Source organism: Somniosus microcephalus, chromosome 17, assembly GCF_052327205.1.
Source record: "Somniosus microcephalus isolate GS21.2 chromosome 17, FLI_Smic_1.0, whole genome shotgun sequence".
Taxonomy (NCBI): Eukaryota; Metazoa; Chordata; class Chondrichthyes; order Squaliformes; family Somniosidae; genus Somniosus; species Somniosus microcephalus.
Window position 1 is genome coordinate 88,114,447 of NC_141003.1, and position 15,895 is coordinate 88,130,341.

General features: G+C 46.1%; 1 protein-coding gene across 4 annotated transcripts in view; it reads right to left on the minus strand.

Moving 5' to 3' along the window:
- dmtf1 (cyclin D binding myb-like transcription factor 1) overlaps nucleotides 1–15,647 on the minus strand; it is a 65,282-nt gene extending 49,635 nt beyond the window's left edge. For all 4 annotated transcript variants that reach the window (XR_015081640.1, XM_086010830.1, XM_086010831.1 and 1 more), the window contains exon 1: nucleotides 15,526–15,647. The gene's annotated coding sequence lies outside the window, so the exon portion shown is untranslated. The remainder of the gene's footprint in view (nucleotides 1–15,525) is intronic.
- Between the last annotated feature and the right edge of the window lie 248 nt (nucleotides 15,648–15,895).

Below are 15,895 nucleotides of genomic sequence, written 5' to 3' on the forward strand. Positions count from 1 at the left end.
GGTTGGACGCATTCCTATGAGGTGCCATCACATGGCCTCCTGCCTCCGATCGCCCTGCCCGCACATTCCTGCCTTTGGTCGCCCGACATGTCTATACTGGCGGCACACCGCCTTCCCACGGCCAGTTGGAAAGTGATTCGACTCTTCATTTCCCAATTGGATGATTCTTGACCGCTAGTCAAACAGCATTGTTTCCCACGTCTGATATTTTTATAACTAATAAAAAAAATATTCAAAGAAATATTTTTTTAAAACACAATTTTTAACGCTCCTGTGATTTTTCTCCTGGGTTTTTGCTCTCCGCAGTGTTGTAGAGATTAATCTTTAATTCCTGGAGGGTTGCCAATGCTAGTGACAGATCAACTGAATGATGCAGTCTTTACCACAAATAAAATAAACCCAGGTCACGTATATTGCACAAGGAAGAGAACTTCCAAATAAATCATAAATAACTTGATCTATCTTTGCGCAAAACTCAAAACATTGCTGACCAGGTGTGAGGAAGTCTGTGCCCACTGGCTCCCAGTTTGCACCATCTCTACGATCATTGATAATCAGATGTATGATTCCCTCACCCCATGAGGTGGTGGCATATGTTAAGGGGCTTGACAGGGTAGATGCTGGGAGGATGTTTCCCCTGCCTGGGGAGTCATAGAATCATAGACGTTTACGGCACAGAAGGAGGCCATTTGGCCCATAGTGTCTGTGTAGGTTACAGCATATCCAAGTACTTGTTAAATGTGATGAGGGTTTCTGCCTCTACCACCCTTTCAGGCAGTGAGTTCCAGACCCCCACCACCCTCTGGGTGAAGAAAGTTCTCCTCAACTCCCCTCTAATCCTTCTACCAATTACTTTAAATCTGTGCCCCTGGTTATTGACTTCTCTGCTAGGAGAAATAGGTCCTTCCTATCCACTCTATCTCGGCCCCTCATAATTCAGACTAAGGGGTCGGCCATTTAGGACTGAGATGGGGAAATATGTCTTCACTCAGAGGGTTGTGAATCTTTGGAATTCTCTACCCCAGAGAGCTGTGGATGCTCAGTCGTTGACAGAGATCGATAGATTTTTGGACTCTAGGGGAAATCAAGGGATAGGGCGGGAAAGTGGAGTTGAGGTAGAAGATCAGCCATGATCTTATTGAATGGTGGAGCAGGCTCGAAGGGCCGACTCCTGCTCCTATTTCTTATGTAACTTAACAGTTCGACAGATACCAGCAGACCTCTGCTATCTTAAGGAAGTGGTGAATCTTCACACATTAGGCTACACAATGTGTCCTGCCAGGCTATTTCCTTGTGAGGCTATCACAGCTGACTCCAACCCAATCCTCCCCAACAGCCACATATGTGGAATTTTCAGCAGGAGTCACTGGATAACAAGAGGATTGAAAACCCTAGTTGGCTTTTCCTATATTCACCCTTAATTAGGGGGTGATGACGTCAACCTTAGTGCCTCTACTGTCACTCCAACAGAAATCAGACTAATTCAGTGTCGATCAAGGATTGACCCAGATACCTTGCTGGTCTGTATAGTTCAGTAAATGAGCCATCAGGGAAACCACACCATGAGTTCAAAATATCAATGGAAAATAACATAAATGTTCCCAATGTAAATAGAGTACACTTGACAGCTACTATCTTCAGTACAGAAGTGAAACTGGCCTTGTCGCTGCCAAGGAGATGAAATCATGTAACTGTGATAAAACATTCATGTTAAGTATTCTACATCTGAATGCATGGGGGGGATGGGGTAGAAATTCGTGGTGGCCAATAGCACAAATCGCGCGCTATCGTATTGGCCGCCCATTATGCTTCCTGCCCGATAGTCAGTTCCACTGATTTCGATAGAACTAAATACCGAGCGGGGCGTAGAACATGCGGCCGAAACGATACCACCCGCTTAGCGCCGTCGCCCAAGGTAAATTTCTACCTGTGGTTGTTTACATGGTGGTGTTCAAAAAAGTAAGCTTTGAGGTTTGTTTACCAATGTACAGTTGGAGTGGTAACTCTTTTACTTGGAAACATGCAGGAGTTTGTACACCATGCGACGATGAGCGCTCTGCTGTGACAGATCGAGCGCAATGTTTATGGTTTGTGACAAGAGAAATCAGGTAAGATGCGAACAGCAAGTTTTGCGGCCTCCATTCCAATAAAGGAATCAGATTTTATTTCATGGCGCCTTTTCTCTGTCCTTCTCAGTTCGGCCAAATCGTCCATTGCGATAAAACAACACATTAGATTAAGGATTTGTGCGGGGAAAGCTCAATGTTCTAGGATGCAGCAAGGGATCGTGTATAGGTGATAACAGTACGCCTTTGGCAAGTGCGGCATCCTACAACAGTTGTGGTTTTCGGTATCACTTTAGAATATGTTTATTTCACAGGAAATGTTAGCCACTCCAGTTGTGTAAGAAAGCTTGCCATGTGACTCCATCTAATGTAATGCTGCAAAACAGATCTGACTATCTTTCCTCAAATGTAAGAAGTCACACGACACCAGGTTATAGTCCAACAGCTTTATTTGAAATCACAAGCTTTCGGAGCGCTGCTCCTTCTTCAGGTGAAGTGGAGAAATGCATAAAGACACAGCTTATATAGTCAGAGAATCATGTCAGATGTTTACAGGTAACCTTTCCAACTGCCATTTGGCAGTTGGAAAGGTTACCTGTAAACATCTGACATTATTCTCTGACTATATAAGCTGTGTCTTTATGCATTTCTCCACTTCACCTGAAGAAGGAGCAGCGCTCCGAAAGCTTGTGATTTCAAATAAAGCTGTTGGACTATAACCTGGTGTCGTGTGACTTCTTACATTTGTCCACCCCAGTCCAACTCCGGCATCTCCACACCATATCTTTCCTCAGTCACTGGAGCCTGTCTGAGAATTATGCAGTTGAATTATGCAGCAAACTTGAGGTCATCCAAAACTCTGCTGCCCGTGTCCTAACTCGCACCAAGTCCCATTCACCCATCACCCCTTTGCCCGATGACCGACATTGGCTCCCGGTTAAGCAATGCCTCGATTTTAAAACTCTAATTTTCAAATCCCTCCATGGCCTCGCCCCCTCCCTATCTCTGTAATCTCCTCCAGCCCTACAACCCTCCGAGATTTCTGCGCTCCTCCAATTCTGGCCTCTTGAACATGCCCCATTTTAATCGCTCCACCATTGGCGGCCATGTTTTCAGCTGCCAAGGCCCTAAGCTCTGGAATTCCCTCCCTAAACCTCTCGACCCTCCTTTAAGTCGCTCCTTAAAACCTACCTCTTTGACCAAGCTTTTGATCACCTGTTCTAATAGCTCCTGATGTGGCTCGGTGTTAATTTTGTTTGGTATCGCTCCTGTGAAGCACCTTGGGACATTTTTCTACATTAAAGACGCTGTATAAATGTAAGTTGTTGTCAAATCTCATCTTGGAGCTGAGCTTCTGGTGAGCTGACGACAATGTCCTTTCACACGTGGATTTAGGGATGTGCCTCCCTTTCTTTTCAGTTAACTGGCCTGCCCCATTTATTAAAGTATTATTAAAGATATGCCAACTGCTGCTTTATTAAGTGTCCAGCTGATCATGAAGCTATTACAACAACATCTTGTACTTATATAGCACCTTTAACGTAGTAAAACGTCCCAAGGCGCTGCACAGGAGTATTTTAGGACAAAAAATTTGACACCGAGCCACATAGGGATAAATTAGGGCAGGTGACCAAAACCTTGGTCAAAGTAGTAGGTTTTAAGGAGCGTCTTAAAAGGAGGAGAGGTAGAGAGGCGGAGAGGTTTAGGCAGGGAATTCCAGAGCTTAGGGCCTCGGCAACAGAAGGCACGGCCACCAATGGTGGAGCGATTATAATCAGGGATGCTCAAGAGGGCAGAATTAGAGGAGTGCAGATATCTCGGTTGGGGGGGTGGTTTGTGGGGCTGAAGGAGATTACAGAGATAGGAAGGGGCGAGGCCATGGAGGGATTTGAAAATAAAGGATGAGAATTTTGAAATCGAGCGTTGCTTAACTGGGAACCAATGTAGGTCAGCAAGCACAGCAGAAATGGGCGAACCGGATTTGGTGCGAGTTAGGACATGGGGCAGCCGAGTTTTGGATTACCTCAATTTTACGTAGGGTGGAATGTGGGAGGCCGGCCAGGAGTGTGTTGGAATAGTCAAGTCTAGAGGTAACAAAGGCATGGATGAGGGTTTCAGCAGCGGATGAGCTGAGGCAAGGGCGGAGACGGGCGATGTTACAGAGGTGGAAACAGGCTATTATGCTGCGGATATGTGGTTGGAAGCTCATTTCAGGGTCAAATATGACACCAAGGTTGCGAACAGTGTGGTTCAGCCTCAGACAGATGTTAGGGAGAGGGATGGAGTCAGTGGCGAGGGAACGGAGTTAGTGGCGGGGGCCGAAAACAATGGCTTCGGTCTTCCCAATATTTAATTGGGAGAAAATTTCTGCTCATCCAGAACTGGATGTGGGACAGGCAGTCTGACAATTTAGAGACCGTGGAGGGGTCGAGAGAAGAAGTAGTGAGGTAGAGCTGGGTGTCGTCAGCGTACATGTGGAAACTGACGCTGTGTTTATGGATGATGTCGCCAAGGGGCAACATGTAGATGTAGATATTACGTACTAGATCCAAGTAGGAATTACATCTCATTTGAGAAGCTGGGTGCAACCATGAGCAACTGAAATATGGCCATATTGGGGCAGTAATTCCTCCCCAAACGCGTGAGTACGGAAGGGGCACTCACGCGTCTGGCCGGAGGAACTGCCGGTTTTCAGCACGCACAGCGCGTGCGCTGAAAACCGGCATTTCCTCTCCTCTAACCCAAGAGGTGAAGAGGCTAGCGCGTGCGCTGTAGGGGGCAGCGCGTGCGTCTTGGATTTCCTCTGTTTTGGGGGATTTGCGCATGTGTAAAGGCCTCCGGTCTTTACGCTTGTAAAAAGCACACGTAAGTATTTATTTTTTACAGGTAAGTGGTGTTTCAGTGTAATTTAGAATTTTTTTTCCCACAGGTTTATTATTTTAAAGGATCTACAATAAGGTAAGTTTAGTTTTAGACCCTTTTTATTAAAAATTTATTTTTTTCAACAAAAAAAATTGTTTAAATTATTTTTTTAAACTTATTTATATTTAATTTAATGATTGGGATGTTTTTTAAATTTTTATTTAAAGTTTAAATAGTGTTTTGGGCCCCCGTAGTTTTCATGAGTTTGACAGTTCTTACTCTCAAACTCATGAATGAACCTTCCCCCTCCCGATTGGTTGTACAGTGCTCACCTGATCCCAGCCGGCACATCGCACTAACTACACCGCTGGGTCAGGTAAGCACATCGCGCCGACATCTGAACCGGGCCTGTCACAGGAAATGCAAGCAGGCCCGGGCTTCAGATGTCAGCGCGCAGGGTGAGTGCAGATCGGGGGCTTGCACGCGCGGCAAGCCCCCGACACCAAGTTCTGGGCCAATATGTATTCTTTTGCTCCCTAGCCAATCCCCACCATGGCAACTGAAGTTGCTGATGTAGAAAGTAGTGCATCCTTAGACAGAAAATCAATTTCTGGTTGATGGCACTTAATGGGTAGGTGAAAATGGAATCATAAACAGATGGAGTAAACTGTTACAAGGGAACAAAGAAACAGAGTCCGTTCGGCTATTCAGTCGATCATGGCTGATCTGGACCTCAACTCCACTTACCCGCCTTTGATCCACAGCCCTTGATACACTTACCCAATAAAAATCTACTGATCTCAGTCTTGAACATTTTAATTGGCCCAGCAATAGCCAGCCTTTGGGGTTGTGGGGGGGGGGGGTGGGGGGGAGAGAATTTTAGATTTCCATTACCCTGTGTGTGGAAAAAGTGCTTCTTGTTTCCGCTCCTGAATGCCCCAGTTCTAATTTTAAGATGGTGCCCCCTTTTTCTGGATTCCCCCTCCCGAGGAATAGTTTCCCTCCATCTACCCTATCGAGTCCTTTTATCATTCTAACCACCTCAATTAGATCACCCCTGGACCTTCGACGGTCAAGGGAATACAACCCAAGTTTATGCAACCTGTCCTCATAATTTAACCCTTTACGTCCTGGCGTATCTGCGCTGAAAACCCTTCCAAGGCCAATATATATTTCCTGAGGTTCTGTGCCCAAAACTAAACGTGGTGCTGCTGATGGGGTCTGACCAAGGCTCTGTACAACTGAAGCATCATTTTTGTATTCCAGCCCCCTAGAGATAAGGGCCAACAAACCATTAGCCTTCTTGATTACTGTTTGTACCTGTGCACTAGCTTTTAGTGATTTGTGTACCTGGAAACTCAATTCCCTTTGCTCCTCCGCAGCTCCTAGTCTACTGTCATTAAGTAAATATTCCGATTTGTCTTTCTTGGATCCGAAGTGGATGGCCTGTCACTTCCCCACATTGAACTCCACCTGCCATAGTTTTGCCCACTGTCCATGTCCTTTTGTTACTTCCTGCTCCCATCTACGCAACTTTCTGTGCCTCTTGACATAGTGTCATCTGCAAGCTTGGACATACAGCTCTCGATTCCTTCATCTAAATCATCGATGTATATGGCGAAAAGCCGAGGCCCCAGTACAAATCCCTGGGGAATACCAATCGTCACATCGCACCAATCCGAGTGCATTCCCTTTATCCCTCCTGCCTCTCAACCAATTACTAACCCACGGCCATGCACTCTCATTTTTGTTAATAATCTCTTCTGCGGAACCTTGTAAAATGCCTTCTGGAAGTCCATATAGACAGCATCCATACGCTAGAGTAGTCAGACATGACCGACCCGTCACAAATCCATGCGGACTCGCTTTGATCAGCTCATACGTGTTCAAATGCTCAGTCACTTTGTCCCTGATGTTGGTTTCCAGTAACTGCCCCACAACTGACCTTAAACCGACAGGTCGGGAGTTTCCTGGTTTCTACCTCCCACCTGTTTTAAATAATGGAGTGACATTTGCAATTTTCAGATCCAAAAGGCACAATTCTCGAATCTAGAGAGCTTTGAAAAATGAGTGTTGCCACAGACACTTCCACTCCTTCAGTACTTCTGTCCAAAATACTCTGACGGTACTTGGCTGTGTAGCTTCTACTGTGTATGTAAACAGCAACCATATTGTTGCTGGAAAATAAGCACATGAAATTGCAGAGCACAATAGAAGATGCTCAGTGCGGTTACTCTCGAGACCGTCTGCTTTCATCACTGTAACAATGCAACTCCTGTGCTGTGGGGAAAAGTCATTGTGAAAACTCTTTAATTAACAATTAAAACAAATGAATTTTATGTTGTAATAATCAATATATCCTTAGAAGTAACATAATATTTATTCACTTAATATTTGTACCTAAAGTGCACATAAGTATGTTCAGAATTATAAATAGCACTCCGAGATCCTCAAGTACAATCCCCTTGCGCCCACCACAAGATGAGTTTTTTTGGCTTTATAGTTACTACCCCGAAGTTAGCTAGGATTTTTTTGGGAGGGTGGTGGTTGTACTGCAACGCATTCAACATATGCCCGACTAAGTCACGCAGCTCACCAGCAGCTTCTACATAATTGAGTTTAAGCAGAAACAGTTTTAAAATGCAACTGTAATGTACCCTCGTTCTTCAGGAGAGTAGTTTTTTGTAGTAGGTTTATGAATTAAGGAAACTGATCCACTCATCCAAAAAAAGATAGAAAGGCACAAGATAGAAAGGGGAGGGGAAGGGGGAATAATTGCTAAACTAATCAAACTTAGAGTGGATAAAACCCCTGGTCCAGATGGATTGCATCCGCACATCTTCAAAGATGTTAGAGAAGAGATAGCAGAGGCCCTGTTACATATATATAAAAATTCATTAGAAAAGGGAATAGTGCCAGAGGACTGGTGGACAGCTAATGTGATTCCTACATTTAAAAAGGGAGATAGAACAACTCCAACTCCATTCCTTTTAAGCTGCGCGGCCTCTGAAGCTCCCGCGCAGGCTGCTTGGCAGCTTTACAATAGGAAAAAACGCACATGCGTGGGAATTTGAATGGGCCACACAGCCAAAAAAAAATAACGGGAACGTTGGTCCAGGGAACTATAGACCAATTAACTTAATGGGGAGATGAGAAGAAAGATAATGGAATCCTTACTCAAAGATGTAATAGAAAAACATCTGGAAACGGAAAATATAACAAAGAGTAGACAGCACGGAAGGTCATGCTTAACCAACCTTATTGAATTCTTTGAAATAGTAACACAAGGAGTAGATAAGGGTAATGCAGTAGACGTAGTATATTTGGATTTCCAAAAGGCTTTTGATACGGTCCCACATTGTGGACTCATGACTAAGGTCAGAACATGTGGAGTTCAGGGAAGAAGTAACAGAATGGACAGCAAGCTGGCCACAAAACAGTAAACAGAGCGTAGGGGGTTAAAAGTAGTTAATCAGACTGGCAAAAGGCAGGAAGTGGTGTTCCACAAGGATCGGTGCCGGGACCATGATGTTCACCATTGACTGAACATCAGGAATCAGTGGCATTGGAGTGAGGTAAGGCTTCTTCGGCAGCACCTCCCAAACCCGCGACCTCTTCCACCTAGAAGGACAAGGGCAGCAGGCGCATGGGAACACCACCACCTCCAAGTTCCCCTCCAAGTCACACACCATCCTGACTTGGAAATATATCGCCGATCCTTCATCGTCGCTGGGTCAAAATCCTGGAACTCCCTCCCTAACAGTACTGGGAATACTTTCACCACACGGACTGCAGCGGTTCAAGGTGGCGGCTCACCACCACCTTCTCAAGGGCAATTAGGGATGGACAATAAATGCTGGGCTTGCCAGCGACGTCCACATCCCACAAACGAATAAAAAAAACGTAAAGGCTGCCCAAGGGAGTAAAGAATCTTTCTCTGCACTACTCCAACACACCCACCACACTGTTACAGGTTTTCGGTCTGCCTTAGATATTCTCGAGTAGAGCAGTGCTGGTTACTCCTGTGAACGTGCACATCCTGTCCAATACCTAATTACAGGAAACTCTCTTTTTACCGGCACCTAAACAACCGGAAATCTCTCTTAACTGGCAAAATTCAGGAATAGGTTCAGGTAAGTTTTACTTCCTATTAGTGGCCGTGTAACCGGGCTTCCTGGATCTGTGGCCGTGTACGGGGCTCTCGTACCTTAGTAAGTATACCTCTCTGTAATCTGGGCTTTTTGATCAACCGGCACCGGTCCCGTCGGTGCTGGATAAAAAAGAGTTTCCTGTATATGACTGCGTAACCCGAGGGTGTAACATGAGGACCGACCATGTGATCTGAACCCGATATTGTGTCTTTTGCACGGACCTTCCTGTGCATTTCTCTGCCTTTTTTGAAGGTAAACTGTATATAGCTCAGTGCATTTATTCTGACTCGGCCCCATTAAGCATTTTTCTTTTTACCCGAGCTCTGTTAATATCTAGTTAACAATAATAATAAACAGGATTATTTAGCAGAATTCTTTGTCAATATCCAAATAAATGATTTTTGGTGACAAATGGCTACTTAAAGGTTTGCTTTAAAAAAATATATAATGTACAGTCCATTGTTCTGGTGCCATCTAGTGTTCGCCACGGCTAATTTCCTGTACAATTTTGTCTAAATGAAAGACATGCTTCCTCTACAGCATAGAGGAAGGTGCTAGAGCTATTTCTTGATGAAATAGTTTGCAAAAACAGGGCTTACAATAATCAAGTAAACTGCAAAGTTTTATATTATGTTATGGACTTTGCAGCTCACAATTCTTAATGTAACATGAAATGGTGTCAGGTGTGGCTCAGTGGGCAGCTCTCTCGCCTCCGAGTCAGAAGGTTGTGGGTTCAAGTCCCACTCCAGAGACTTGAGCACAAACATCTAGGCTGACACTCCAGTGCAGTGTTGAGGGAGTGCTGCACTGTCGGAGCTGCCGTCTTTCGGATGAGACATTAAATCAAGGCCCAGTCTGCTCTCTCAGGTGGATGTAAAAGATTCCATGGCCACTATTTTGAAGAGGAGCAGGGGGAGATATCCACAGTGTCCTGACCAATATTTATCCCTCAATCAACATCACTAAAACAGATTATCTGGTCATTGTCACATTACTGTTTGTGGGAGCTTGCTGTGCGCAAATTGGCTGCCGTGTTTCCTACATTACAACAGTGACTACACTTCAAAAGTACTTACACCCCCATCTCAATGAATTTCGAGCTCGGCACGATGCGGAGCTCTTTTTCCGTCACCTTCGTCTCCGTGCCCACTTCTCTGGCCAGGAGTCTTCCCCCCGCACGGCTGACCCTTTCTCCCGCTTTCAGAATTCTCCTTCCACCTGGACCCCTCCCTCTGGCCTCTTACCCTCTCTAGATCTTTTCATTGCAAACTGCCGACGTGACATCAGCCGTCTCAATTTCTCTGCTCCCCTCTCTCTCTCCCCAACCTACCTCCCTCTGAACTTGCGGCACTCTGTTCTCTCCGATCCAACCCTAACATTATCATTAAACCTGCTGATAAGGGTGGTGCTGTTGTTTGGCGAACTGACCTCTACCGTGCAGAAGCTGAACGCCAACTCTCCGACACCTCCTCTTACCTCCGCCTGGACCATGACCCCACTAGCAAACATCAAGCCATTGTTTCCAAGACTGTCACTGTCCTCATCTCCTCTGGCGATCTTCTCTCCATGGCCGCCAACCTCACAGTTCCCCAACCCCGCACAGCCCGCTTCTACCTCCTTGCCAAGATCCACAAACAGGACTGCCCTGGTAGACCCATCGTTTCAGCCTGTTCTTGCCCCACGGAACTTATCTCTTCCTATCTCGACTCTTTTTTCTCCCCTTGTCCAGTCTCTTCCTACCTACATTCGTGGCTCTTCCGACACCCTCCGTCACTTTAAGTTTCCAGTTTCCTGGTTCCAACTGTCTCCTTTTCACTATGGACGTCCAATCCCTCTACACCTCCATCCCCCACCAGGATGGCCTTCGGGCGCTCCGTTTCTTCCTTGAACAGAGGCCCAATCAGTCCCCATCCACCACCACCCTCCTCCGCCTGGCTGAACTTGTTCTCACATTGAACAACTTCTCCTTTGATTCCATCACTTCCTCCAAATTAAAGGTGTTGCTATGGGTCCCCGCATGGGTCCTAGCTGTGCCTGCCTGTTCATGGGATATGTGGAACATTCTTTGTTCCAGTCCTACTCAGGTCCCCTCCCTCACCTCTTTTTCCGGTACATCGATGATTGTATCGGTGCCGTTTCCTGCACTCGCCCTGAACTAGGTAAGTTAATTCACTTTACTTCCAATTTCCACCCTTCCCTCACCTTCACATGGTCCATCTCCGACTCTTCTTCCCTTCCTCGCCTTCTCCGTCTCCATCTCTGGGCACAGGTTATTGACCGACATTCACTACAAGCCCACCGACTCCCACAGCTACCTGGACTACACTTCCTCCCACCCCGCTTCCTGTAAGGAGTCTATTCCATTCTCCCAGTTTCTCCATCTCCGCCACGTCAGTTCCGACGATACCACCTTCCATACCAGTGCTTCCGACATGTCTTCCTTTTCCCTCAACCGAGGATTCCCCTCTACTGTGGTAGGCAGGGCCCTCGACCATGTCCGTTCTATCTCCCGCACTTCTGCTCTCACCCCTTCCCCTCCCTCCCGGAACCACGATAGGGTTCCCCTTGTCCTCACCTTTCACCCCACCAGCCTCCACATTCAACGGATCATCCTCCGCCATTTCCGCCACCTCCAACGTGATCCCACCACAAAACGCATCTTACCCTCCCCTCCTTTCAGCATTCCGAAGGGTCTACTCCTCTATCACCCCTTCCCTTGGCACCTTCCCGTGCAAGCGCAGGGGATGCAACACATGCCCTTTTACCTCCTCCCATCCCACTGTCCAGAGCCTCAAACACCCCTTCCAGGTGAAACAGCGATTTACTTGTACTTCTTGCAATTTAGTATACTGTATTCGCTGCTCACGATGCGGTCTCCTCTACATTGGGGAGACCAAACGCAGATTGGGCGACCGCTTTGCGGAACACCTCCGTTCAGTCCGTAAGGGTGACCCCGAGCTTCCGGTCGCCTGTCACTTTAATTCACCGCTTCACTCCCACTCTGATCTCTCTGTCCTCGGCCTCCTACGCTGTTCCAATGCAGCTCAACGTAAGCTCGAGGAACAGCACCTCATCTTTCGATTAGGCACTTTTCAAACTATAACCCCTGCCCCCATTTTTCATGCTGTATGATTTTGCCATTCCCATTTGCAACATTTTATCTTTTTTGCCTCCTACAAAAGTACAGATTGTTCCTTCAATCCCCACCCCCCCACCCCAACACCCCCACCGTCGTCTCTGCCCCTGCTTAATATGTTACATCTCCAGCTTTTTCCCAGTTCTGATGAAGGGTCCCAGACCTGAAACTTTAACTCTCTTTCTCTCTCCACTGATGCTGCCTGGCCTGCTGAGTTTTTCCAGCTTTTTCTGTTGTTACTTCAGATTTCCAGCATCCGCAGTATTTTGCTATTGTCTTCAAAAGTACTTCATTGGCTGTAAAGCACTTTGGGACGTCCGGAGGTCGTGAAAGGCGCTATAGAAATGCAATTCTTTCTTTTATAGGGGCAATTTTTGAGAGGCCCTTCAGTATCAGTAGTGTGGTTCGTAAAATCAGGCTCACATTTTCTCTGACCCATGCTCATGTCTAGCAAGCCTTAGTCATATAGTATTGAAGCCAGCTTTCACACTTTGAGGGTGTGTGGATCACAATACAAGATGTATTGTGGAGGCATAAAGTGTATTGATGAATAGAATCACATGAATGTAGCATCTTTCCAGCCCCATATGAACAATAAGTGTTAGAGCCCCATTAACCTGAGTGTATAATAATGGAGGTTTCTTTTAGCATTTAGGAATTAAATTCTATAAATTTGCCAGTGACAGCCACAAACTGCAAGTGATTTGACAAGTTGCAGTGATATTAGGATTTTAGGAACAGTTATAATTTTATACATCCAGAAAGAAAAACAAAGAGGCATCAGGGACCACAACGAACAGTGTAAAATAATACATGCAAACTGCCAAAGTCAAAATAAACAAGACGACAATAAAATGGAATCAATATAACTGTGTTCTGGATTCAGAAGAGCATTCATCTTTGTTGAAGTGCTTTAACAAGCAAAGAGTTTACTAAAATAAGTCAATTGATTCGGCGAAACACTATTAATTGTAAAGCACGATAAACAGACACACAGCTGTTCTCATTATCTATGAAAAACATCGCGCCTCTTCTCACAAAATGTAGACCTGACCCAGAATTGCAGTGTCGGTATATCTGCAGCTGCGAGGCTGTTGTAGCACTTAATACAAGCCTGTTATTTCTCATTACACCACCTGTTTCTCCCATTATACATTACGCTTCAAGGGGTATTCAGATTTTTGTTTAAAAAAAAAAGTAAATCATAAAATTGTCGATGGTTTCGAAGCAAAACCACCTCCTTTGGCAGTTTGTTCCTACACAAAGCTTCTGTTCTTCTCACTCTGGCCTCCTTTGAATTCACCAGCCCGCACTTCACCTGCAGACATCTTGGCCCCACACTCTTGGACCACTCTCCCGAATCCCCTCCTTCAAAAGCTACCTCGGAGCATTCTTTGGGCTTAGTCACCATCTCAATCCTTCTCCCAACATTGCTCAATATCCAGTTACTCTCACATCTGGACAGTGCTTTGGAATAATTGCATGTGATTAAACTATCGTGCTCTAAAAGGCCGATGGCATAGTCCCTTTCTTCCCCTTCCCATCAAGACATCTTGAAGGAGCTATGGTTGTTCTGTGCGCTTTTGGAGACACATGTCCTTTAAAAGGTATTCTACAAGTGTAAGATTTTGTTGTTCTACTCAGGTGTCCGCAAGAGTGCAGCCAAAATAATCCCTCAAGTTTCCCACATAATTCTCAGATTTTTAGTAAGATATAATTGAATAAGTTTACCATATCCCCCTCATATAAAAATGTTAAGAAATCAATGCACAAATCAATCCTAAAGTAGCCTAATCCACCATTAAATAAAAACTGTTCCTAAAGACCAGCTCTGACATTGGGTTTATTCAGATATACTCATCCGCTATGCTGTGGATGTGTCATACAAACTCGTGTCTGCATCGTTAGATATAATTTTCAAATAACTTTTTTTAAAAACGGTCTGAAAGTTAGGCTGTGCCATCAGTGTCACAGTTAGGCGCACCAACGTCAGTGTTCTCGCTCAGGCCAACATCCCCAGCATCGAAGCTTTGACATAGAAACATAGAAGATAGGAGCAGGAGTAGGCCATTCGGCCCCTCGAGCCTGCTCCGCCATGCAATGCGATCATGGCTGATCATCCAAATTCAGTACCCTGTCCCTACTTTCTCCCCATATCCCTTTAGCCTTAAGAAATATATCCAACTCCTTCTTGAATATATTTAATGTATTGGCCTCTACTGCCTTCTGTGGTAGAGAATTCCACAGGTTCACCACTCTCTGGGTGAAGAAATTCCTCCTCATTTCTGTCCTAAATGGCCTACCCCTTATCCTTAGACTGTGACCCCTGGTTCTGGACTCCCCGACTATCGGGAACATCCTTCCCGCATCTAGTCTGTCCAGTCCTGTCAGAATTTTAAAAGTTTCAATGAGTTTGACCATGCTCAATCAGCTCCGATGGACGGGTCACATCGTCCACATGCCAGATACGAGACTCCCAAAACAAGCGCTCTACTCGGAGTTCTGACACGGCAAGAGAGCCCCAGATGGGCAGAGGAAACGCTTCAAGGACACCCTCAAAGCCTCCTTGAAAAAGTGCAACATCCCCACCGACGCCTGGGAATCCCTGGCCCAAGACTGCACAAAGTGGAGAAGTACCCGGGAAGGCGCCGAACACCTCGAGTCTCTTCGCCGGGAGCAAGCGGAAGCCAAGCACAGGCAGCGCAAAGAGCGCACCCCACCCACCCGCCCCTTCAACCACCATCTGCCCCACCTGTGACAGAGACTGTAGGTCCCCCATTGGCTGTAAAGAGCTTTCAGACGTCCGGTAGTCGTGAAAGGTGCTGTATAAATGTAATTTTTTTTTTAACCACATGCAATTATATATAATTTGTAAAAATTGTACATATAAAACAAACTACTCCAAAGAATAAAACAAAAATACACAAAACATGTTGCACATTAAATAGACAGTTTTATTTTCCTTTAAAAATAAATGAATTTAAATATCCCTTGGATAAATCTCCAGCTCCTTATTTCCCTGCAAAATAAATGAATTAAAATCTCCAGCTCCTTCTTGCCCTGTACACTCAGTGCACTGGAGTTTGCGCCGGTTGACTCTCCGGCTCCTTCCCCCCTGCAGCCTCCCGCTCAGCCCCTGGAGCTGGGGGAGCCGAGGCCGAGGCCCGGGCCCAGGGAGAGGGCCAGTGAGCGGGACCCGGGCTCAGCGGGCGCCATGTTGAGCGCGGGCCCCGCTCTCTCAGTCTCTCGGTACCCGGCCCGGGCCCGCCATCCTCCGCCTCCCTCCCGCACCGCCGCCGCCTTTACTTACTTCCTGTTTGTGAGTACGGGCACTTTTCTGACAGCGGCCAGAGACCAGGATGACAAAATGCCAGGATGGAGAAAGCCCGCACCGCCGCCCGCCTGACCTCACATCCGCCCGGCTACCATGGCAACGCGGCCTACCCGACCCCAAAAAGCCTACATCGCATTCAATCACCGCGCTAAAACTTTCTGGGGGATTTTTTTCCCCCTTCCTTCATCTGCTTTTTTGTTGTTGCAAAATGCAGACTGGCCTCCTGCGTGTTTCCAGCTTTTACTGCAAACAACACACTGATCATCTCTCTAATAAAGACAGAAAGTGCCAGCCTCCCACCTTCCACCCAACATAAATGTGATGAAATATGTCATTCATCAGACTC